The sequence below is a fragment of the Panthera onca genome, chromosome F2 (assembly GCF_046562875.1).
Source record: "Panthera onca isolate mPanOnc1 chromosome F2, mPanOnc1 haplotype 2, whole genome shotgun sequence".
Taxonomy (NCBI): Eukaryota; Metazoa; Chordata; class Mammalia; order Carnivora; family Felidae; genus Panthera; species Panthera onca.
The window spans coordinates 1,255,538-1,280,302 of record NC_138356.1 but is presented as its reverse complement, the minus strand read 5'-3'; positions in this window follow the sequence as shown (position 1 = coordinate 1,280,302).

Below are 24,765 nucleotides of genomic sequence, written 5' to 3'. Positions count from 1 at the left end.
TGAGGAAAGTGAAAACACTAATTCAAAAAGATATATGCAGGGGTGCCTGGGTGGCTAAGTCTGCTCTTGATTTCAGCTCTAGTCATGATCTTACAGTTTTGGGATCGAGCCCTGTATTGGGCTCTCCATTGGGCACTGGCTGTGAAGCCTGCCTGGGATTCTTTCTGTCTGTCTCCCTCTGCCCCTCCCTGGGTTTGTCGCTCTCTCTCTCAAAAAAAAAAAAAAAAAAAAAAAAAAAGATACATGCAGAAACAAAAAACAAAAATGATATATGCACATTTGTGTTCACTGCAGTATTATTTACGATAGATATGATAGATATGGAAACAACTTAAGTGTCCATTGATGGATGCATGGATAAAGAAGGTATCACACACACACACACACATACACACACACACACACACACACACACACACACACACTGGAATACTACACAACCATATAATCGGAATGAAAACTTTCCTTTTGTGACAAAATGGATGGACTTTGAAGGTATTATGCTAAGTGAAATAAATGAAAGAAAAATAAATACTGTGAGATTTCACTTATATGTGGAATCTAAAAAGCAAAACAAACATGCAAACAAAAGACAAAACAAAACCCAGACTTGTAGATACAGAGACTAGATTAGTGGTTGCAAGAGGGGCAGGGAGTTGGACAGGGTGAAATGGGTGAAAGAGATTAAGAAGTACAAACTTTCAGTTATAAAATAAATAAGTCATGAGGATGTAATATACAACATGAAGAATATAGTCAATAATATTGTACTAATTTTGTGTGGTGACAGATGGGAACTAGATTTATTGTGGTAATCATTCTGCAATGAACATAAATGTTCAATCACTATGTTGTATGCCTGAAACTAATATAATATTGTGTGTCATGTATACAATTAAAAAATAAATGAAAACTTAGGAATAAATTTAACCAAGGAGATGAAAAATCTATACAGTGAAAACTATAAGACTGGAGAATGAAATTGAAGAAGACACAAATAAATGGAAAGATATCCCATGTTCATGGATCAGGAGACCATATTGCTAAAATGTCCAAACTACACAAAACCATCATTCAAGCAATGCTTATTTTCACAGAAGTAGAAAAAGTTTAGAATAACAAAAATAGGAATAGTTTTCACAGAAATAGAAAAAACAATCTTAAAATTTGTGTGAAACTACGAAAGACCACATATAACCAAAACAAAACAGAAAAAGAGGAACAAAGCTGAAGGCATCATACTTCCCAACTTAAAATTATGCTATAAAGCTATAGGTAATCAAACAGTATGGTGCTAACAGAAAAATAGAGACATGGGCCAATGGAACACAATCAAGAGCCCAGAAGTAAATTACTACACACACAGTCAACACATATTTGACAGGGGAGTCAAGAATATTCAAGGGAGAAAGGATAGTCTCTTTAATAAATGCTGTCGGGAAAACTGGATAATCATATGCAGAAGAATGAAACTGGACTCCTATCTTCCACTACTCAAAAAATTAACTTGAAATTTAAATATAAGACCTAAAACTGTAAAACTTCTAGAAAAAGACATAGGGAAAAATCTTGACATTGGTCTTGGCAACAATTTTTTAGATATGGCACCAAAAGCACAAACAAAATAAAAAAATAAATGAGACTACATGACACTGAAAAGCTTCTGCAGAGCAAAATAAGAATGTAACAAAATGACATTTGGGCTGTTTCCATAGCTTGGCTATTGTTCATAGTGCTGCTATAAACATTGGGGTGCATGTGCTCCTTCGAATCAGCATTGTTTGTAGCCTTGGATAAATACCTAGTAGTGCAATGCCTGGGTCGCAGGGTAGTTCTACTTTTAATTTTTGAGGAGCCTTCAAACTGTTTCACAGAGTGGCTGCACCAGTCCAAATGCCCATCAACTGATGAATGGGTAAAGAAGATGTGGTACATATATACAATGGAATACTACTTGGCAATGACAAAGAATGAAATCTGGCCATTTGCAACAACATGGATAGAACTAGAGGGCAAAAGAAGTGAGTCAAGAAAGACAGTTAGCATATGATTTCACTTATATGTGGAATTGGAGAAACACAACAGATGAACATAGGGGAAGGGAAGGAAAAATAAGATAAAAACAGAGGGAGGCACACCATGAGAGGCTCTTAAACACAGAACAAACTGAGGGCTGCTGGAGGGGAGGTGGGTGAGGGGAAGAGTTAAATGGGTGATGGGTATTAAGGAGGGCACTTGTTGGGGATGAGCACTGGGTGTTGTATATAAGAATCACTGGGTTCTACTCCTGAAACCAAGTCTACAATGCATGTCAACCAACTTGAATTTAAATTTCTAATAAATGAATAAATAAATAAATAAATAAATAAATAAATAAATAAATAAATTTGTGAACAGTTCTGGCAAATATTCTCTAAAAAATATTTATTTTATTTATAAATAAATAAATTTGTAAACAGTTTGGACAGACATCTCAGGCTGACTGCATGTGGGTTGGGTCCTATGGGAAAAATGGCCGGGATGGCATTTTGGACAGTGAGGAATGTTTGTCAGTTGGTTCTCATTATCAGCACATGTAAGCTTCAATCAACCTGATTTTGTACGTTGTTTTCTCTTAAAAGAAACTACTATTGAAAACAAATATGGAAAGGAACTGGAATAAACAATGTATTTACTTAAGAAAAAAAAGCAACAAAATGAAAAGCAAAGTAAAGAACAGAAGAAAATATTTGTAAACACATATCTGATAAGAGGTTAATATCCAAAAGAACTCATACAACTCAATAGCAAATACACAAACAATTCAAGTAAAAAATAGGCCAAGGACTTGAATAGACTTTTTTCCAAAGAAGAAACACAAATGACCAATAGGTACAAGAAAAGATGCTCGACCTCACCAATCATTAGGAAAATGCAAATCAAAACCAGAATGAGGTATTGCCTCAAACCTGTTACAACAGTGATCATCAAAAAGACAAGCGGTAACACTGTTGGTGAAGATGTGGGAAAAGGGAACCCTGGGGCACTGTTGGTAAGAGCATAAAATGGTAGAACCACTATGTAAAGTGGGGTTCCTTGTGTAAAGTATGGAGCTTCCTCAAAATTAAAAGCAGAACCTAGATATGATCCAGCAATCCCACTGCTGTACATATATCCATAAGAAATGAAACCAGAATCTCAACGAGATGTTAAAGCTTTCACATTCATGGCAGCATTATTCATACTAGCTAAGACACAGACACAACCTTGGAGTCCATGTACAAAGGAATGGAATATTATCAGCCATGAGAAAGAAGGAAAGCCTACCATTTGCTACAACACGAATGGATATTGAAGGCATTCTGCTAATTGAAATAATCCAGAGAAAGATAAAGACTGTATGATATCGCTTCTTTATTTGGAATCAAAAAAGCTGAACCCGTAAAAACAGAGTAGAGTGGTTGGTTGCCAGGGGTTGGGAGGTGGAAGAATGTAAAATGTACAGACTCCCAGTTATAAGATGAATAAGTTCTGAGGATCTATTGTACATATTGGTGATTATATACTTGAAAGTTGTTGGGGTGCCTGGGGGACTCAGTCAGTTAAGCGTCTGACTCTTGATTTCAGCGCAAGTCATGGTCTCACAGTTCGTGAGTTTGAGCCCCTTGTCAGGCTCTGCGATGACAGCATGGAGCCTTTTGGGGATTCTCTCTCCCTCTCTCTGCCCCTCCCCCACTCACGCTCTCTCTGTCTCTCAAAATAAATAAATAAACTTTATTTATTTACGGGTTTGCAAATAAGTAAAAAGAAAACAAAAGAAAGTTGCTGACAGTAGGTTTTAAATGTTCTCACCGCAGAAAATAAAAGATAATTATGTAAGGTGACGAAGGTGTTACCTAACATTATTGTGATGATCAGTTTGCAGTATATGTATATAAACAATCACACTGCATACCTGAAGCTTATACCATGTTGTGTCAACTATAGCTCAAAAAGCTGAAAAATTAATTTTTTTAAAAGAGTGTATGTTCTCCTATTGTTGGGTGAAGCATCTGTGAAGTCAAGTTGGTTTATAGTGCTGTTCAAGTCTTCTGTTTCCTTATCGATCTTCTGCCTACCTTTTCTATCCATTATTAAAAGTGATTCGTTGTGGTGCATGACTGACTCAGTCGGTTAGTGTCTGGACTCTTGATTTCGGCTCTGGTCGTGGTATCACGGTTCATGGGATGGAACCCTGGGTTCGGCTCTGTGCTGACGGCACGGAGCCTTCTTGGGATTCTCTCTCTCCTTTGTCTCTGCCCCTCTTCTGCTCATATACTCTCTCTCTCAGAATAAATAAATAACATTTAATGGGGCGCCTGGGTGGCTCAGTCGGTTGAGTGTCTGACTTCGGCTCAGGTCATGATCTCGCGGTCCGTGAGTTCGAGCCCCACATCAGGATCTGTGCTGACAGCTCAGAGCCTGGAGCCTGCTTCAGATTCTGTGTCTCCTGCTCTCTGCCCCTCCCCCGCTCATGCTCTGTCTCTGTCAAAAATAAACTTTAAAAAAATAAATAAATAAATAAATAAACATTTAAAAAAAAAGAAAGTGATTTGTTGAGATCTCCAACTATCATTCATTAGTGAACTTTTATTTCTCCTTGAACTTTGTTTTTGTTTCATATATCTTAAGCCTTTGTTTTTAGACATATTTATGTTTAAAATTGTTATAAAATTGTTTTAAGCTGTTATAAAATCTTTTTACCGGATCGACCCTTATATCATTATAAAACAGCCCTCTTTATCTCTTCTAACATTCTTTGTTTTTAAAGCCTGTTTTACCTAATATTATTGGAGCCACTCCAGTCCTCTTATGGCTGCTGTTTGCACGATTTAGCTTTACCACCCTTTTACTTTCAACCTACTTGTATCTTTGAATCTAAATTTTGTCCCCGTATAGAATATATACTTGGATCTTCCAATTTTTAAAAAATGTTTATTTAGAGAGAGAGAAAGAGAGAGAGAGCTCACAGGGGACAGGCAAGGGAGGGAGAGAATCCCAAGCGGGTTCCACGCTGTCAGCACAGAGCCTGACTCAGGGCTCCATCTCATGAACCATGAGATCATGAGCCGATCTGAAATCAAGATTGGACACTCAACTGACTGAGCACCCATGGATCTTGTATTTTTATCCAGCGTGAAAATCTCTGCCTTTCAGATTGCTTACTTGATTGTATTGTTTGATCCTTTTCACATTTAACATTATCATTCATAGAACTGGATTTATAGCTGCCATGTTACATGTTGTTTTCTATGGGTTTCATGTCTTTTTTCTTTCTCTATTACTCTGTTGCTGTGTTCTTTTGCGTTAAGTATTCCCTAACCTAATATTTTAATTTCGTTAATGATTTTTTCATCGTTTTCTTGTTTTCTTGGTGGTTCCTCTAGGGCTTACCAGATACATCTTAACTTCTCAGAATCTACTTCAGATCTATCCTAACTTGATGCGATGCGATACAGAGACGACTGCCTTGTTCTTGGGTCGGGTGCAACCAGGAGCTGGAGTGCTAATAGCTCCATCACAGCAGCAAGGGGAGTAGGGGTTAGCAGGACCAGATAGTTACTGAAGTGTCTCAATCTTTGGCCATGAGTTAGAATCATCTTTGTTACTTCTAAAAATGCCAATGTATCTTTCCACTCCTGAGTTCCCAGGTAAGCCGGTTAGTAAGCGAGGCCTCGGCACAGTAGCAAGGTCTTCAGTTGATTCTAACGTGTGGTCAGAGTTCAGAACCAGGCACAACACAACGTGTCTTCTCAGGTTGCAACCTCTGAGGAGCTGAGGTCACCAAGATATACTGTCTCTAACTCCCGAGTCCTCCGATCCCACCGGAATGGCTAATTATCCAGCGTTCCCCTAAGGCTGAGCAAAAGCTTAGTGCTTGCCAGAATCATCCCATTTAGACACTAACCACTATACTCCCAGCTACTAGCCAAGGTCCTTCTCCAGAAAGACCACTCTGAGCCAAGGTGTCACTAACTGTTCTGGCCTCGAGTACTGTCACTACCACAGGCTCCCCATGCCCTGTCCATCCAATCAGATCCCTTGGGATATTGATTTTCCATCTTCCTCACGGGGACTGCTGCTTTTCCTGCAGCGGCCCAGCCCCACACACTTCCCGCTGCCCTCTCCAGAAGCACAGATTCCCGTTACTGGAAGGGCAAGTCAGGAGGCCAAACTAGGACAATCAAACTAAATTTAGGATGTACCACATGGCCAGTCATAATGGGTGTGTCACAAATGGATGCCCAAAATCTGCCACACCCCAAATCCAAGAATCAAAATCAGACTCATACACAGGCTCTACCCCTCCCCACAATGCCCATGGAAAAACCTTTCTCTCTCACCTTGACCTGTCCTTTCTCTCACCCCTCCCCGGTTATGTTTGGGCTCACTACCAGCAGCCGCTTTAATTACCACTTCACTGGGGCGCCTGGGTGGCTCAGTCGATTAAGCGTCCGACTTCAGCTCAGGTCACGATCTCGCTGTCCGTGAGTTCGAGCCCCACGTCGGGCTCTGGGCTGATGGCTCAGAGCCTGGAGCCTGCTTCCGATTCTGTGTCTCCCTTTCTCTCTGCCCCTCCCCCGTTCATGCTCTGTCTCTCTCTGTCTCAAAAATAAATAAACGTTAAAAAAATTTTAAAAAAATAATAATAATTACCACTTCACTACCTTACTAAGGCAGAGATGTTTCCACAGAGCATATCTTTCCTGCCCCGAGCTTAACAGCTCTGAACCCATTTCGTGTACTGGGTAAGAGCAGTCAGGCAGGATCATCCACAGGTGTGAATCAGTCTACATGGGGTTGACGTGTGCTGTCTACCCCCGTGTGCTCGATTACTGAAGGAGGGTTGGAGACCAACAGTTAGCCACAGGGAGGTAGGAGACAGCTATCTCCATCCCTATACCCACACTCATGCCACATAGGTTTGGTTTTTTTTTTTTTTTTTTCATTCTTCTGAACGGACTATTTGTTTGCCTGGATCTGATGGCTGGATCCTTAAGGAAATAGGGGATTTTTTTGTCGTACGAAAAAAATAAACGCATTATATTTGGATCCACAACAGCACAGTTAACGACTGAAATCTGAATCCTCGTGTAGCACAGGTTTTTTGAGAAAGTGAGCCTTCTTCATTCTTGGACAGAGGAACCCTCTGAGTGTTTCCTCATCCCATCTCCAGTAGGCACTCGCCCTGGAAAACATGGCTAAGTGGGGTGTTTGGCAAGCGGACGCCTTGTACTTTATCCCTTTCCCAGGCACAAACTCTTCCCACGCCTGCGTTTCTGGGCTTGTTCCTTTTCCCTTTGCGAAGGCAGAGCCTGCCGTCCAGAGTTGGCACCGTTGGGCTCCTGGCTGTCTGGGCGCCGGTCAGGTCCAGCAACGGAGGTGTAGTGGGACGGGTTGCACTTCTGGGGATTATTTGGAGAAGGAAAGGGGGGGAGTTCAGACTGTTATGGCACCAGCTATGTTCTAAGACAGAAACGGGACCTGTGCTCAGAGGTATAAGCTGATCCCAAAATGCGCTCTATTAAGCGATGAAGCAGACAGCACTGGACACAGAGGAGGGCAGGGGCTATTTTTACACGTTAGGGAATAGATTTAAGAATCTTGGACATGCCAGTGTGTATTACACCTAGCTGGCGGGGAGACTTAAGGCGCCTCTCTTTCTTCTCTAACTTCTGTGTCTTGTCCTCTTGTAGACTTCATTCTCGTTTTTATTCTCGTTTTTCAAGGGAGTGGCTCCCTGTCACCACGATGGCGGTCTCTGTAGGATCACTTATGTTTAAGTCACACGTCCACATGCGAGGTATCTTGCAAGGTAGTCGAGCGTGGCGACAATAGGCAGAATCCTGCACCCTGTACACGTGATCTTTCGGGTCAATGATTCAAGATATTTGAAGCAGCGTAGGCTTTTGAACTTAACTCTTCCCCACCTCACCGCCCTCCCCAACACACTGAAAAATCCGTTGGAATTCTCCTCCACCCTAGGGCTCTATCCTTTTCTTCTCCCTCGTCATCTGACTTCTTGAAAGACTTACTCACACGTGCCTTTTCCATTTTCTCATCTTCTATGTCCTCTTCAGCACGTCCGCCTAGCTGGTACCCTCACCACCGCCCGAGACGGCTCTCATGACATTCAACTGCCTCTCCGCAGTCGCCCAATGGGTGCCCTCCTAATAGCACTTGGCTTCGCCCTTCCCCCTTCTGGAGTCACTTTCCTCCCTGGAGTCCTGGGACACCACACTCTCCAGGCCTCCCTCCCCAATTCCTCCCGCCAAGTCTCCTTTGCTGGCTCCTCCTTTCCCTGACACACAGGCACCGGGGCCCCTCTGTTCTTGGTTCCCAGCCGATGGCCCTTCTTGCCATGGACTGTCGCCCACTCTCAGTTCCCAGGGACGTGCAGGGGGCTCCCAGTTTAAATCTGTCATCCGAGACATCCCTGAATCCAGACACGTACATACAAACTCACACCAGCTGTGGTCCCCTCCTGGGGACCCACAGACATACATACCCAAGACCAAACTCATCATCCTCCTTCTACAGCCTCTTCACTACTGGCATTCCACACCACATTCCAGAATCTGTGCGTTGTCATTGGCATGTTCGTCTCTCTCATCACCCCGTCCACACCCAAACTACCACAAGGCCACACACTTCTCTCCGTTCCCACTGCCACCATCCTACCTGGAGCCAAGCCCTTCATTTGTCACCCAACCTGTTGTGTTGGCTTCCTCCGTGGGCTGCCTCACACACCCTTGCTCTGCTCCCTCCGCACAACACACACAGAGCGCTATTTTCAAAATTCAAACCTAGCATGTGTCTCCCGTTGCTAAAAATAACAACAACAAAATGAAACAAAAATAAAACCTGCAATGGCTTTCCATCGCTCTTAAGTGAAACACCAAAATGAATTCAGCTATCAGTTCTAGCGGTTTTGGGTGGAGTCTTTAGGGTTTTCTATGTATAGTATTGAGCCATATGCAAATACTGAAAGTTTTACCTCTTCCCTAGCAATTCGGATGGATTAAAAAAATACATAAGAGGAAAGAAAGAAAGAAAGAAAGAAAGAAAGAAAGAAAGAAAGAAAGAGGAAGGAAGGAAGGAAGGAAGGAAGGAAGGAAGGAAGGAAGGAAGGAGGGAAGGAAGGAAGGAAGGACTTATTTTCATAGTCCTATTGTATGTGACTCAGCCTAGGCGACTTCAAATCTTTATTTTAAAATAAGCGCTATGTAATAATTAAATTATTTTGTACACTTTCAAAGGATCAACTCACGGAAAGTAGAGGTAGAGAAGAGAGCAGGAGAGGGAAATCATGGCCAGTGTTTACTCCACCCTTCTGTGACCCCCGAGACTTCCCAGGGCCTGGGGAGGACAGCAGCACCGCAGACCCCTGAGTGGCAGTCACTGGCCTGCAGGGAGAAGCCAGGAGCCCCAAGGGAGCCCTGGCCTTTAGGAAGGCTCAAGGCCAGCTGGCGTGGTGGCATAAAGGGAGGGAAGGCACAGCGTCCTCTGTGACTCTCACACTGGGTGACGAAATCATTGAAAGGAGACGGAAAGATTTCACAGACTGTATTGTGTTGTCAAACACCATTCAGACCAGAAACGTTTAAGGCTCTGAAGCCAACTGAGGTCACTCTAAAACAGAATCTTTTTTAAACCTTAAAAAAATTTGTAGAAATCATTAAAACCCGAAAATACATAATATGCCTTTTTTTTCAATTTAGTGCTTTTTTCAAAGTCCACAAACTGCAGAGCCAAAAGAAGAAAACGAAGTCGTTTTTCAGAGCGTGATGCCAGTCATGGTTTTATAGAGCTCCTCAGACTGAGATCCATAAAACCGAGGTGCCACTTCCCACTGTGTCACCGATTGTTTACAGCCAAGACTGAAACTTCCATTCCTCCCTCGACTTCTTTCCACTCCCAGAATTGGAATCGAGCTTGAACTAAGGGAAGAACCACTCCAAACTACTGCTAACCCGAATGTGGCTTGGGGACGAGCACCACTGATGAATTACAGCCCCCGAGGTGGCCCAGTGCGAGCCGGTCACTCTTCCAGCCGCCGCGAGCCTCACGACCCCCTCCACCCTGGGCCCCCCCACCTCAGACACTAGCAAAGAGCACAGAGAGGTCACACAAGGTGCCTGAGGTCACAGAGACTAACCTGCCAAACCAACACTGGAGTCTTATCTGGCCAGTGCAGCGTGTTTCCGACATTGTTTTGTTTTTGTTTTTGTTTTGCTTTCGTGTTCTTCTTTCCTCCCCGCCTCTCAATATTCCTGCCCTTTATCGATATTGACCTCAGGAAAGGATCGGGTATTACCGTTCATATTTCACTGTGATTTTTAACCAGCGTCACCACCTGAGCCCATACCATATGCGTTGCTTTTGTAATCATGAAAATCATTACACTGAAGAACCTCCTTGGAGAATCATCCCATTTTGAACTAGACTAGATCTAAGCAACCATGTGGTACAACTGCTTCCTTTTAAAGAAGGGTCATTTGGGGTCTAGGAAGATTACAACTTGCTCAAGGTCACACAGCTAGATAAGTCTCTTCATCCTAAAACTTATGCATTTCTTAAAACATAATTAGGGCTTTTTTTTATATATAATTTTAAGACTGACAATAAAATCTTTTCATCAACACTCAAAGCCCTTGAGGCCAGATCCAGTGACACATTTCTCATAAACTGCCAAAAGAAGTACGAGGACCTGAAACCTGGCTCTTCCGGAAGAATTCTTCCCCCTGGTCAAGGAGTTTCTAGCCACAATGAGCAAGTGGGAGCGTGAGCTCAAATGTGAAGCCCCTTCCCACAGAGCTGCCCACTCACCATGTGCCTAGCTGCCCCCCAGCCCGCTGGCCTCATCTGTGCCTTTTCTCTGGCTTCTCCCCTGAGAACCACCTCTAGAGAGCACAGCAGTCTCGGCACAAGCAGAAGCCTCAGCATGGCTTCCTCGCAAGGCTCTTCTGAAGCACACGCTCAGGCCAGGCACAGGGTAAGACCCACCCTGTCACCCCCGCCACCCCCACAGGAAGCCATGGGTCTCCGTGTTGTGGAACAGGGACCCCAGGGGCTTTCCTGACCACACGGCAGGCCCTGGAGGCCCTTCGGTCTCCTCTGCAGCCAGGCTTCTTACGCCCACATTGGAGTGATATTATACCCACACGCTGGCCCTGACCGTGGATGGGACAGTCTTCCAGTGGGAGGGCCACACACGTAGACGGCACCATAATCAATAGCTATGCAAAAGCAGGTGCTGATAAAGAAGCTTGAGCCATTTCATTGAGAGCCTGCGGAGCACCACCCCCGTGCTGGCAGAGGGCCTAGAACCTAACCTCACACAGCTCACCTGCATCTTGGCCTCCTGAGCCTGCGTGCAGGGCGTGCCTTGCCATACCACATCCCGCCATTTCCCCGCTCGCTGGAAAAGAGTCAAGGTGACCTGCAAATAAACTTTTCCTGAAGAGCAATGCATTTTTCACCCAATTAATATTAACGGGGTATAAATTTCATTCTGAGAACACCTATGTGCTGGTCAGAACCGCATGAGTCTAGAGGGACAGCCAGAGTCAAACACCCACAGAAACACAATGTGGAACTCTGGCATGAAAATTCAACTTCTATATGTTAAATTAAACACTTGAAAAAATTACCATCAATTGCCTTCGTGCGCTCTTGGATAAAAGTCAAATTGTAAAGGTTTTGTTATGAGAGAAGAAACATGCTTTTGAAAAAACAGAGTCAGGAATCTGCTAGGTTGGAAAGCTAACACCCCAGGACTGTGCAGCCACTTTGCAGACTCCTCCTGGAAGATTCGCCACAGTATGCCATTCATCCCCCAAGAGTGGGGCCCAGCACAAGCCGGGAGCAGCGACCCCAGCACCTGCTGTCCACCTGTATGTCCTCTGAGCACGTCCTGGTCAGCGTCTGCTCTGAGCTGACCTCTCTCGCACAGCCTTCAGTCTACATCCAGGTTGCAGAACTTAAGCTGGGCTATCCTGCTGCTACCAGCTAATTCCTCATCTCTGTGGCCAGGACCACCAACACGTCCCTGCCCCTGAGGCTGGCATCAGCACCAGGTCCCCCACCTGTGTGAGCTTGACAGATCACCGGGCACACAGCCAAGGAAGGAGCAAATCCCCGGGCTGAGGGTCTCACCTTAACATTTCAAAGGCACAGTTATCTCAACCCTGGAGTGAGGAGCTCTGAGCAATGGGAATTCTGATAACTGCACAACTTCAAAGTAATTAGATTAAAAATACTTATGAAAGCTTGTAAAGATTTGGAAAAATTGGACCAAGTGATTGATGATCTATGTAAATATAAGAATTCATGAAATCTATTCCAAGCAAATCCTTTCCAAGCAAAACGCAGACCCGCAGAATCACCCATACGTCTGGCTCTTTTATTTTTATATATATATATAAAAACACATTTTGCTTGGAAAGGATTTGTTTGGAATAGAATATATATTATATATTAATTTTATATATACTTATAAATATATATTCACAGATATTTAATATAATTTACTGTAACATAATATATATTACATATATTAATGCATTTTGTTTGGAAAGGATTTATTTGGAATGGAAGTCATGAATCCTAATATTTAAAAAGATCACCAATTACTTGGTCAGATTTTTCTAAACCTATATATAGATATATATAGATATATATCCTAACCCCTTCTATATGTGTATGTATGTGTGTGTGTGTGTGTGTGTGTGTGTGTGTGTGTGTGGAGAGAAAGAGAAAGACATTAAATTGAGCCCTTTATGCCAAGATACAGATATAAATTGACCACAATTAACTAAACTTTATAAAAACGAAGCCACAGTTCCCAGGATATGTTAGGCACACAAACTAGCTCCCAGGACCTGTCAAGTTCATCCAGCTGCACCTCACAGTACAGAAATAACAAAGAGGGCTACGGCCCAGCCATGGCGGGCAGAAAAGCAAGTGTCCTTTATGAGGGGGAAAAAAGAAAAAACATTCTCTTAGAAAGAGAGAGTTTAAGATATGTCACAAGGATCACTTTGTCCAGTTCTGTGGGTCAAAACACCACAGTGACTGGGGGTGAAATCCCAACCCACTGGGGACCAGGCAAACCATTTCAGATTGCCATGGACTGAACGGTTGTGGGCCCCCAAAATTCATATATGTTTAAGTCTTAACGCCCAATGTGATGGTATCTGGAGGTGGGACATTTGGGGTGTGCTTACGTCATGGAGCCCTCATAAACAGAGTTAGTGCCCTTATAAAAGAAACACACAGAACTCCCTCAGCCCTTCCATCCCGTCACAGGACACAGTGAAACCTGCGACCTGGAACAGGCCCTCACCTGAACATGTCAGCGTATTAGATCAGACTTCCAGGCTCCAGAATTGTGAGAAATCAAATTTGGTGTTTATAAGGCACCCAGTCTACGGTAATTTGTTATAGCGGCACTAACCGACTAAGACACGCACAAAGGGCCTTAGCCAAGGAAATTCTCATGAAATATTTAACAAGCGCAAGAAGGAAGCAAGCCAATGCAGTCCCCGCATGCTAATATGCATCCAAAATTTTGCCTGATGTAGCTTCTGTCTGGCTTTCCTCTCTCTCCTCTTGGAAAAAACCGCCCTGCCCCCACGCATTGCCACAACAGAAGTCCAATTTCACCACCGGCTAAGGGAGAGCACATGCCTATCGCCTTGGGCTCACTTACCCAGCTCAGGATCAAAGGAAGGCCCTCTTCCAGCCAAGACCTGGGGCAACACCTTTTCCGTGGAGCCTGCCTGCCTGGGGCTCCGTCCTCAGGTCCGGCTGTTCCTGCAAATGTTCCCTCCAGGCCCTCCAGACCCTTGCCCGGTGCTCGGTTTTGCCAGCTTCTGTTGCTTGGGGACACGGGCTGTGTGAGCTGCACTGAAAACCCGCTTCCTTTTGTGCTCTTTCCTCTAGCCCAGTTCTGCTCCAACCGCTTCTGTCTCTATCATTGCTCCTACAATTTCCTTGGAATGCCGTTTCATTCAGCCTCCCAAACTCCACTTTAAAGCCTCCCGCTTTCTTTCCCCCCTTCTTATCCCATGATTCCAGGTGGGGGAAAATAACTGAGTTCCTCAAAATGCTGACCTCCACACGATTCACCTTCCCTCCATCACCAATGCCCTCTTTATTACAAGAATCACCAATTACTCTACTTAAGGAGCACTAAATTTATGTGATAGGTACATCTCCATGTTACAGACAGCCATCATCTTGTTCAGGGGGGACCCTTCACATATTTAATGCTTGGAGTCACCACCTCGTTCCACTTCCCACCTCCTTCTTGTCCCGCTTGCGATCACCCCTCAATCTGCAGTCACTTCGGGAAAGAGTACATTTAAGTATAATTTTATGATTAACCTTGTACTATTTCAAAATTTGATTCTATGTCTCTATTAAGAAATTAAAAACCTCTGTTTACCTGGAAAATCACTGAATATGACCAAATGTTGCATATCCTCAAGAAATGTTTGTTCAAAGGGTAAATGGATGGATGGATGGATGGATGGATGGATGGATAGTTGGATGGATGGATCCACCGCTAAACACTTCTGGAGATGTCAATATCTCCTCACCTTGGGCTACAGTTCCAAGGAGGGAGGTAAGAAACGAGGGGCATACGGGGCGCCTGGGGGGCTCAGTCGGTTAAGCGTCCGACTTCGGCTCAGGTCATGATCTCGCGGCTCGTGAGTTCGAGCTCCGCGTCGGGCTCTGTACTGACAGCTCAGAGCCTGGATCCTGTTTCAGATTCTGTGTCTCCCTCTCTCTCTCTCTGACCCTCCCCCATTCATGCTCTGTCTCTCTGTGTCTCAAAAATAAATAAATGTTTAAAAAAAAATTAAAAAAAAAAAACGAGGGGCATAGGGCGGCTCCTAACCCAGCAGGAGCCGTCCCCTCCACATGAGGTCACCCGTCGTTTCCAGATGATCTGTACTATAGAGCTTCGCACAACACAATTAAACAATCATCCTAATAAAATAAGAACACTGCAGTACAGTAGCCACATGTCAAGTGCTCAATAGCCACGTGTGGTTAGTGGCCACCATACTGGAACATTTCATCACCACAGAAATTTTATTAGTGCTGATAACAAAGGTTAGGTGCTATGAGACGAGAAAACACGAGCACGTCATTTAAGATGCTCCAGAGCTCCTTCCACGAGATACATCAGTACTGGTCTCACTCCAGTGTGACCACTACCCTCAACTGAAATACTGTGTTGTTGGTGCAATATCGTGGGGAATATATATTTGGCCTTTGTCCCTGGTTCCTGGCATCAATCTCCTAAAACCCTTGGCATTCCCTGAGTGATAGGACTGTCTTGTTGTTCGTAACCAGCCCCTTTAGACTATACCTGAGTTTATGCTAATGTGAATTCCTAAAGAGCTTCAGACAGGGACTGGTCCAAAACACAATTGGAAGGTTGGAATTTTCAGTCCCACTCTCCCCTTAACCTCTGGGGAGGGGAGAAGGACTGGATCGAGTCCAATCACCAATGGCCAGTGATTTAATCAATCGCCCTCTGTGATGAAACCATAAAAATCTCTAAAGGACAGGTTTCAGAAGCCTCCAGGTTGGTGAACGTGTGGAGCTGCTGGGAGAGCGCACCCCGAGAAAAGCATGGAAGCTCCCTGGGCACCCCTCCCCCCCAGTACACCGCCCCATGCGTCTCTTCCATTTGGCTGTTCCTAGATTGTATCCTTTGTAATAAACCGGTAATAGTAAGTAAAGTGCTTTCCTGGGGTCTGAGATTCACTCTCATGAATTATTGAACCTGAGAGGGGGTTGTGGATACCCCAAATTTGTACTCAGCTAGACAGAAGTATGGGTAGCTGGGCACGACATTTAAAGCTGGTGTCTGAGGGGTGCCTGGGTGGCTCAGTCAGGGAAGTGTCCGACTTCGGCTCAGGTCATGATCTCGCGGTCCGTGAGTTCGAGCCCCACGTCGGGCTCTGTGCTGACAGCTCGGAGCCTGGAGCCTGTTTCAGATTCTGTGTCTCCCTCTCTCTCTGCCCCTCCCTGGCTCGCACTCTGTCTCTCTCTCTCTCTCAAAAATAAATACATATTTAAAAAATTACAAAATAATACTAATAAAATAAAGCTGGTGTCTGATGTGGGGGCAGTGTCATGGAACTGAGCCCTTGCCCTGTGGGGTCCGTGTGACCCCAGGAATTCGTCCCAGAATTGAATTGTTAGATACCCAGCTGATCAGTTGGACACCGGTTTGGTCAGAGAATCCAAAAATTGATTGGCATGAGGGGAAAAGTCTCTCGGTTTGCAATAGAGAAAACAGTTTTCACTTTTCCCTTTCAACAAAAAGACCGTGGGGTGTGTTTGGTGGCATCGTGCCTGTAAGGAGGCTGCCTCTGCTTGGAGGGAGGGTTTCTATTTATACACCGTCTGCAGGGCACTTTGCGATCCTTCAGCATGAAGGGTTCTGTAGAAGTGCAAGGTGTTATTGCAAGGTGTTAACAGTTCCAAATGAACCTTTTCATTTAACTGTGTCAACCTTCGGATTAGCCAGTCTTAACTCAATAGATGGTGGAGTGGGCAGCACTAATGAGGTTTTGTTTAGAATATTTATATGTCTGACCTGAGAATTATGAGAGGTTTTTTTCGGTTTGAACCAGGGAGAAATTTTAACCTTTTTGCCAAAACACATAGATCGTTGAAACTTATTCCTCGTTTTCTTTAAATATAGGTAGAACGAAACCCAGAAATAATACTGGCAATAATACTCAATATTTCCCCAGCATCCAGCACCTTTCTTTCGAAAACCCTGTGAATGTATCCATAGATTAGCTTGCTTATCCTCCAACATCCCTGGACTTGTTCATCAGTGTGGACAAGAGGAAGGAGAAGTGTGAGGGCTGGCCTTCTGTTTACTCTCCCCTCATCTCTCTGAAGGAGGGACGACTTTGCATCCAGCAACACCTCTACCTTGTATTTCCAACTCTCGGGCTCTCCTGGGCATGGATTTCTCCATGGAAGCCTGCAAACACGTCCCGTGTCTTCTGAACACACTGCTTCAGGGACACAACGAGTCTGCTTTCCGTCCTCCTAACAGTGCTAACTCGAGCATGTGGGATAATCAAATGTTTTGCACATTAATCAAGATTGCCCAGAGAAATAGGGCCAATGAATGTACACCTATATCTACATATCTGTATATATCAATATCAACATAGACATATATCAATAGAGAGAGAGAGAGAGGTTTATTATAGGGAACTGGCTCATGTAATTATAGAAGCTAGCAAGTCCAAAACCTGCAGAGTCAACAGTTGATGTCCGAGTTCAAGTCCAAAGGCCAGAGACTGATGTAAAAGCAGGAAGGGGTGATGTTCCAGTTCAAGTCCAAAGGCCAGAAACCGATGTGGAAGCAGGCGGAGGTGGTATCCTAGTCCAAAGACCACCAGGCAGGAGAATTCTCTCTTACTCAATGGACAACAGCTTTTTGTTCTATTCAGGCCTTCTACTCTTTGGCTGAGGCCCACCCTTAATGTGGACTGGGGGGCAATCTGCTTTACTCAAAGGATTCAAATGTTAGTTTCATCCAAAAACACTCTCACAGAAATACCCGCAGTAATGTTTGGCCAATTATCTAGTCACATCAATACATAAAATTAACCATCACACTATGCATGCCCATAAAGAAAAGGAGCGCTCGGAAGGACCACAGGGAAGGACACGGCACAGTTCGTGAGCATCTGTCTCTCCTTTGGCGGGATCCAGTGTTCTCAGCCCTTCCACAAACCATCAGAGGAACCAACAGCCATGACAGAGGCCAGGCCAGTGAGGCCTACCAGTAGATTTCCTTCCAGGGCCCCAATCTCCACTCACACGAGCTGGGAATCACTGGCTCCAAACGCGGGGTCAACACCTTCTGAAGGCCAGTCCCCTGCTGACCGCAGGGCAGAGCCATCGCCACTCTCCTGGCCCGTCCCTGCCTGGGACGTGCCGTCCCCTCGAGACTCATTCGGAGTCGGCTCCTCAGGAAACCACACCTGCTCACCAGTCCCACTGACAGGAACTCTGGGCATTCTGTTCGGTCTCCGCGCAGAAACCACGAAGGGCAGGGCCTCAGGATCATCCGGTTCTGCCTTCTGGTTTTACGGAAGCCACCGAGGCCCAGAGAGGTGGGCGCCTTGACCAGGATGCTCAGAGAGCTCACGAGCCCCGAGCTGGACACACTCCTTCGCACCCCCTCCAAGGCTCTGTCCGTAGCAGCACCCCTGCAGACCCTTGTGAGGCTTCCGAGCCCCTTCAGCCTTCATTCCTCTGCAGTGGGCTCACAGCCATGTTCGGAGCACCAGTCAGGGATTCTGCCTCTTCTGCACCCTCCTCCAGCCCTGACTCCTGCTGACTCCAGTGGCAGGCACTACCTGCACCCCACCACCCGGCACCGGGGCATACTGGGGTTTGGGGCAGGGCAAGTTTCCCCCCGCCCCCACCCACCATGACAGTAGCACTCTGCAGACTTGAGGACAACCGAGAATGCCGCCCCCCCCGCATATCCCCACACACTCCTCCTGGCCACGGCTCCCCGAAAAGGCAGTGTGCGGGTCCTCAGTAGGAGACCCCCACCAAATCCTCAGAGACTGAGTCCACCGCGGCTTTTCCTGTCCAAGAGAGTGAGTCAAGGCCAGACGGGGACGGTGCCTGGACTTCACGGCTCCAGGGCTTGGCCGCCTGGCCGCCTCAACCCCTCGCTGCAGATTTGCACCTCTGAGCTCCCTGCTCCAAGCTGGAACGGGCCACGCTGATGGATGTGGGTTGTCGGTGCCAGACCACGTAGTAGGTGAAAGTTCTGGAAACTTCACAGAAAAGTCAGCTCTTATAAAATTTCCAGTGTGTTTTTGTTAGCCCCAAAAGAGAACCGTGTGCTCTGAATTGCTCTGGCTCTGCCCATTCTAAAGAGCAGCAGCCCATTCCCTGGTTCCAGAGAGCGCCCACCATATATAACCACGTAACCCGGGTCAGGGCTAAACTCTTCCTAAAATTCAGCCCCGGGTGTTTATGATAACAAGGGGGGCAAACTGATAAAACCAAATGTATCAATGTCAAAATCATAGATGATGCCAAAATAAGTCTTATTGAACTCTGAGGTGTGCCATATATTTTTCAAAATGTTGGGGAGCACAGCGTTTAGTTCACTGACATCCTGAGGAGGCGCATGCGAGGGGAGGAAGCCTCACAAGGACACGTTTTTATCCAAAACAGCTTAGAGGCATACCCCCAGTCAGCAAAATGGGCTTAGGCTCCTCTGGCCTGACTATAAAAAAACGCTGAATCAAGGAGAAAGAATGGGGGCGCCTGGGTGGCTCAGTCGGTTAAGCGCCCTACTTCGGCTCAGGTCACGATCTCGTGGTTCACGAGTTCAAGCCCCACGTCGGGCTCTGTGCTGACAGCTCAGAGCCTGGAGCCTGCTTCGGGTTCTGTGTCTCCCTCTCTCCCTCTGCCCCTGCCCCGCTCATGCTCTTTCTCTCTCAAAAACGAATAAACATTAAACATTTTTTTAATTTAAAAATTTTTAAAAAAAGAAGAATCGTCTTCTGAAGAGATGTCATCAAGTTGAAGAGAAAGATCAACTATCCAGCAAAGGACTACCTACAAATAGCCAAGTAGCAGCAGTCCCCAAGCCCGTCAGCTAGCACAACCTCATTCCTCTAGTAACTGCCCCACCGTGATATGCGGAGAAGTCAGCTGTCCAGAGGAAAGAGCCTTGTAGCGCTTGCTAATTCCCCTGGTGTAAATACTCCCACCACATCCAATTCCAAGTGGCCAACAGCTGAACCACGGGGTGGCAGAATTCTTGAATATCTGACAAGGCCTAGATGCCACCCCCCGGCATCTCTACGACTAACTGCCTCTCATCCTCCGCGCTTTTGCTCAAATGTCACCTTCCCAGGGAGACCTTCCCCGGCCATCTCACCCTATACTCCCCATCCTCCTTCTCTGCTGTATTTTCTCCTTGGCATTTCTCATCGTATTCATATATACATACTTGTTTTGTTTCATTGATTTTGTCTCTTCCCACTAAAAGACACACTCCAGAGAGCCATGTGATTTTTGTCCGTTCGCTGATGTATCCCCAGCCTAAAGCAGCATCTGGCACATGGTCAGGGCTCCACACTTACTAATCAACGAGCCCCAGGTTTGATTTGAGCGTCTGGTAAACAATGCTCTTGCTTTTCCTGCGTTCGCACCTCTGCGATCCTCACTTAGAATCGTCCGAACCACAGCCCGAACACCAGCTATAGAGAAAACCTTCGAATTCTGTCATCCAACTAATTCCTCCAAGTAGGAAAAAAACGCCATCAGTCCAAATGTGTCCATCAGAGATAGAACTCTCCTTAGCCCAGAGGCCTTCTATTTCTAGCTGGGCTGGCAGAAGAAAATGATCACCTCCCTCCTTAGCAAAGAAGTTTGTTTACAAGGGAAATAGCTCATTGCACCCGGTACCATGCTGACAGGCTTTTCCTCACCATTCTGAGTTCAGAAACAGGAAGTTGACACCCTCAGCTCCCTAGCACAGGGAGAGGTCTCTCTCAGGAACAAGTGTTCCTGAATTTATGTGTGGGAATAGATATGCAGAAGCCGGCATTTTATTGCTCTCCTCTTTCTTCTAGACATTCCAGAATGCTCTAAGCCTTCTAACTGTAGCTGGATTGTAATAGACGGACTAACTTGGTTTGCTGCCCCCTTGATGTAAATTAGCTGCAGATGAGATGTTTATACACAATAAGAATACACATTAAAACTGTGTAACACTGCCAACAGAGGATGAATAACCCTAACCCTAACCCTATAATATAAAAACATTATCAGAAAAAAAATTCAAGGGGCGCCTGGGTGGCTCAGTCGGTGAAGCGTCCGACTTCGGCTCAGGTCATGATCTCACGGTTGGTGGGTTCGAGCCCCGCATCGGGCTCTGGGCTGACAGCTCGGAGCCCGGAGCCTGCTTCGGATTCTGCGTCTCCTTGTCTCTCTGCTCCTCCCCCGCTCATGCTGTTTCTCTCTCTCCTCCAAAACTAAGTAAATATAAAAAAAATTATTTAAAAAAATAAAGAAAAATCAAATCCAAGCCCCAGCCGATGCCACCTTTCCAGATGTCACTTCTAAGGCTACCCCTGTGCGTCATGCGCCTCTGCCGCTGGGCCACATTAGATTCCGTGCCCCCCCTGCTCCACCAGCAAGCATCCCTGGGGACCGGCACCAGCACCCCAGCACCAGCCCGTGCAGGGACTCAAGGCATGCACCTGCGCGTCGCCCTCTGGCCCCAAGCGCGACCGCCCTCTCCCTGCGCCCTTCACGTTCGCTTCACCAAGGATTCTGGCAAAGGATCCCCGAAAGTGCCTCCAGCCCCACGCACTCCTTCGCAGTCCTCTACAACCCTTGAGATTAGCGCTCTTCTCTCACCGCAATGCCCGCCGGGCTCCTAAACTCCTTAGCGACGTGGGCCGGAAGCGGAACAGATTGGAGGCAGCGACATCTAGTGGCTCTACGTGGTATCTGACTTCATAAATGTGTGTGTTAAGGTACCTAAGGCGGGCGGGCGGGAGGGCTGGGCAGGGGTGAGGGGAGGAACTTAATGAAGCACGTTGCACGTAACCTCAGCGAACTGAGCGTATTAAGAAGAAGGCGCCGATAGGCCGTCACTGTGTTTGGCCTTTTCCTTTCAGGCCGAAGAACCTGGTTTGGCTCGGCATTTTCCTACAACTCCTTGCTTGTTAAAAATACTTCGCTGGAGGCAGGGAACCTTCCTTGCACTACAGCAGGTGGGTGTCAGCTCCGGAGCAGGTCCCAGGGGTGAGAGTCAGTGCACAGGAATGGGCATGTCAGAGACAACCACACAGGAAGGAATAAAGCACAGATAGGGGATGATTACAGATCACTCATCAGGTTCACGGGTGCTTCATTTTTCTCAGATGACAAGCTCTGCGTTCTGTAATTAAGGGGACCCCTCCCCTTACTGACCAGCATTTCCAAGTGTAATTGCAATTGCCAGGAATCTGGCAAAGATAAGGAGGGTGTACCTTCAGCCCAGGACAGCGACACAATAATGAATAAAAATGAAGAAATAGAATTGGAACCTTAAGTACAAGCAAGCTTCATGCAGTCTAGATTTCCAGAAAGATTTATTACTCGGGTGTGCCAGAAAGTTTAGACACATATGCCCAGCTACCACAAAGAGAATTCTTGATATTTCTCCATATGGATAAGAATATTCATCACATAGTTTACAATTCAAACATACAACAGTCAAGAAGTGTAGAAAACTCATTTTTTTACTACCAACTCACTAATGCGGGTTATGTATACTTGGCAATGAGAGGGAAAATCATGCAGTGACCATAAAATTCTTGTATCCATACATAGCTAAGTAATGTCACGGGGAAAGCTTGCATCTATGAACTGACCTATTTATGCGGAGTCTAAATGGTGCTCTGAAGCCTGGGGTTTTCTTGATCTCGGTTTTGAGGGCTGTTGATCTGAAGGAAGGAAAGAGTCACCGTGGAAAGCATGCCACATTCCCATATTTATTCCATGGCCTGCAGCACCCTACATCCAGCTACCAACAATCATTTTTAAAACTGTCTTAAAAAGTGCCACTAGCTTATGAAACTTCGTTACAAACCCAGCAGTAATGAGCACGTCAAACTATTTTGTAATAAAATATTAAGAATATGTCCTTAGCTAAGGGAGAAAAAGAAACAAAAATTACTCAGGAAGACACGGCTGGCTGAAGACCGGACCAATAACAAACAATTTTCATTTAAATCCCTTCCCTGAGATTATCAGTGGAGAAAGAGAACAAAGTCTACCCATTGCCTTCTTTTTTTTTTTTTTTTTTTTTAAGTTTATTTATTTTTGAGAGAGAGTGTGTGTGTGAGCTGGAGAGGGAGACAGAGAATCTGAAGCAGGCTCTGCACTGTCAGCACAGAGCCGGACACGGGGCTCGAACTCAGTAACCATGAGATCATGACCTGAAGCCAAAGTCAGACGCTTAGCCGACAGAGCCACCCAGGCTTCTCTACCCACTGCCTTCTTGACCAACTTTTTACAGCTTTCAGACCAGCTCTCCCACCGCCACCAGTCACTCCAGTGCAGAGAACAAACCGTAAGCATGCTTGTCCCCAAGTGGGCAGTGAGTGCCCCTGCCCTGCCATACAGTAACCAAACGAGGTGTGCCATGCATACGTGCCAAATTATCACGTTCGGCAAAGTGATTAAGAAATACCTTTATTTCAGAAGAGGGATGCTCTGCGACAGCGTGCTTGAGCACAGATCTGGGGTTAACCCGGGCAGAATTAGTAGAGGAGACAAAAGGATGCTTTGGAGTGGACAGGCACACCTTACACAGTGGCCTTTATCAGGCCACACTGCCCCCTGCCTCTTGTCCAGGTGACTTCTTCCTTGGGGACAGCCCACCCTCTCAGGGTGAGCCTCGCCAGGGTCCCTGGTCCATCACACCCTCCCATGGACAGCTGGACATCCTCAGTTTGTTCGGGTTTGTAGACGAGCATCCCCCTTGACCTAACACCCTGAAAGGTATCCCAGGGCAGGGAAATATCTGCATGTGCATTTTCCCTTGGTACAAAAGCAGCCAGAATCATCTCAGAACATAGGGGTCCAAGAGATCATTTCTGGGGAAACAGGCAACTGAAATAATCTTGCCAGTGGGAGGCGATCAGCAGAAGGGAAGCCCGGCTCCCTCAGAGTTCAGGGGAGCGTCATCCTTAGACCCCCTCAGGGGGTGTAAGAGATTCTCTACTTGTCTAAGAGGGATCTGTCCCCTTTCACATATAAACACACACACAATCACATACTTACACACAACCACACACACACACACACACACACACACACACACACACACACTGCATCCTGGAACATTGATTCAAGACTGACTCAGAAGAAAGATTTGCCACCGAATGAATCACCAGCATCAATCTATGCAGTACCCAGGGCTTTCCTGGGAGGTCTTCCTTATAAATCCTGGCCAGGCCTGGTCCTGCTTAGCTAATGAGATCATATCCCAGGGTGTGGATCCATATCACCACCTAGCTGCGGGGGCCCTTAGCTCCTCCCCATCCTCCCCCACAAGCGATTGGATCGCTGGGCCTGCTCTCCCTGTTCTCCTGCCTGGAATGCCCCTTCCCCTTCCCCAGAAGCCCTGGGGCTTCTCCCCCTTCACCGAAAATCCTGCCCTCCCAAGACCCTCCTTTTGCACAGCCACATTGGATGTCTCACACGTGGTTATGCTGTGTCCTCTGATTGTTGGATCTTTTGTCCAAAGGTCCTGGGATTCTTAAAGACAGAGGTAGCCATTGTTCTGTATAGTTCTGATTCCATTGGGAAGAGCGAGTTTCAAACAGGGTAGACCCAATACAATGAACTCCCCACCTTCTTCCAATGGAAAAAGTCAGAGAGACCCAGGTGTTTTAGTCTCCCTCGGCTAGACACATTTAAAAAAAAAAAAATGAAAATTTAAAAAACACCTCTCAATGGGAAAAAGAAAAGGAAAGCTTCAATCCTCCTACCGTCCAACATCAAAAATGTCCTACATTAAGCAGAAGCCTCTTTCCAAGACAAATTCTATTTAATTCAACCAAATGTCCCCCGTGCACAAGGCGCTGGCCTAGGTGCCCTGAGGCCACATCTGGACACATTCCTGGCGCTCCCCACCCAGTCTGAGGAGGGACGATGGAC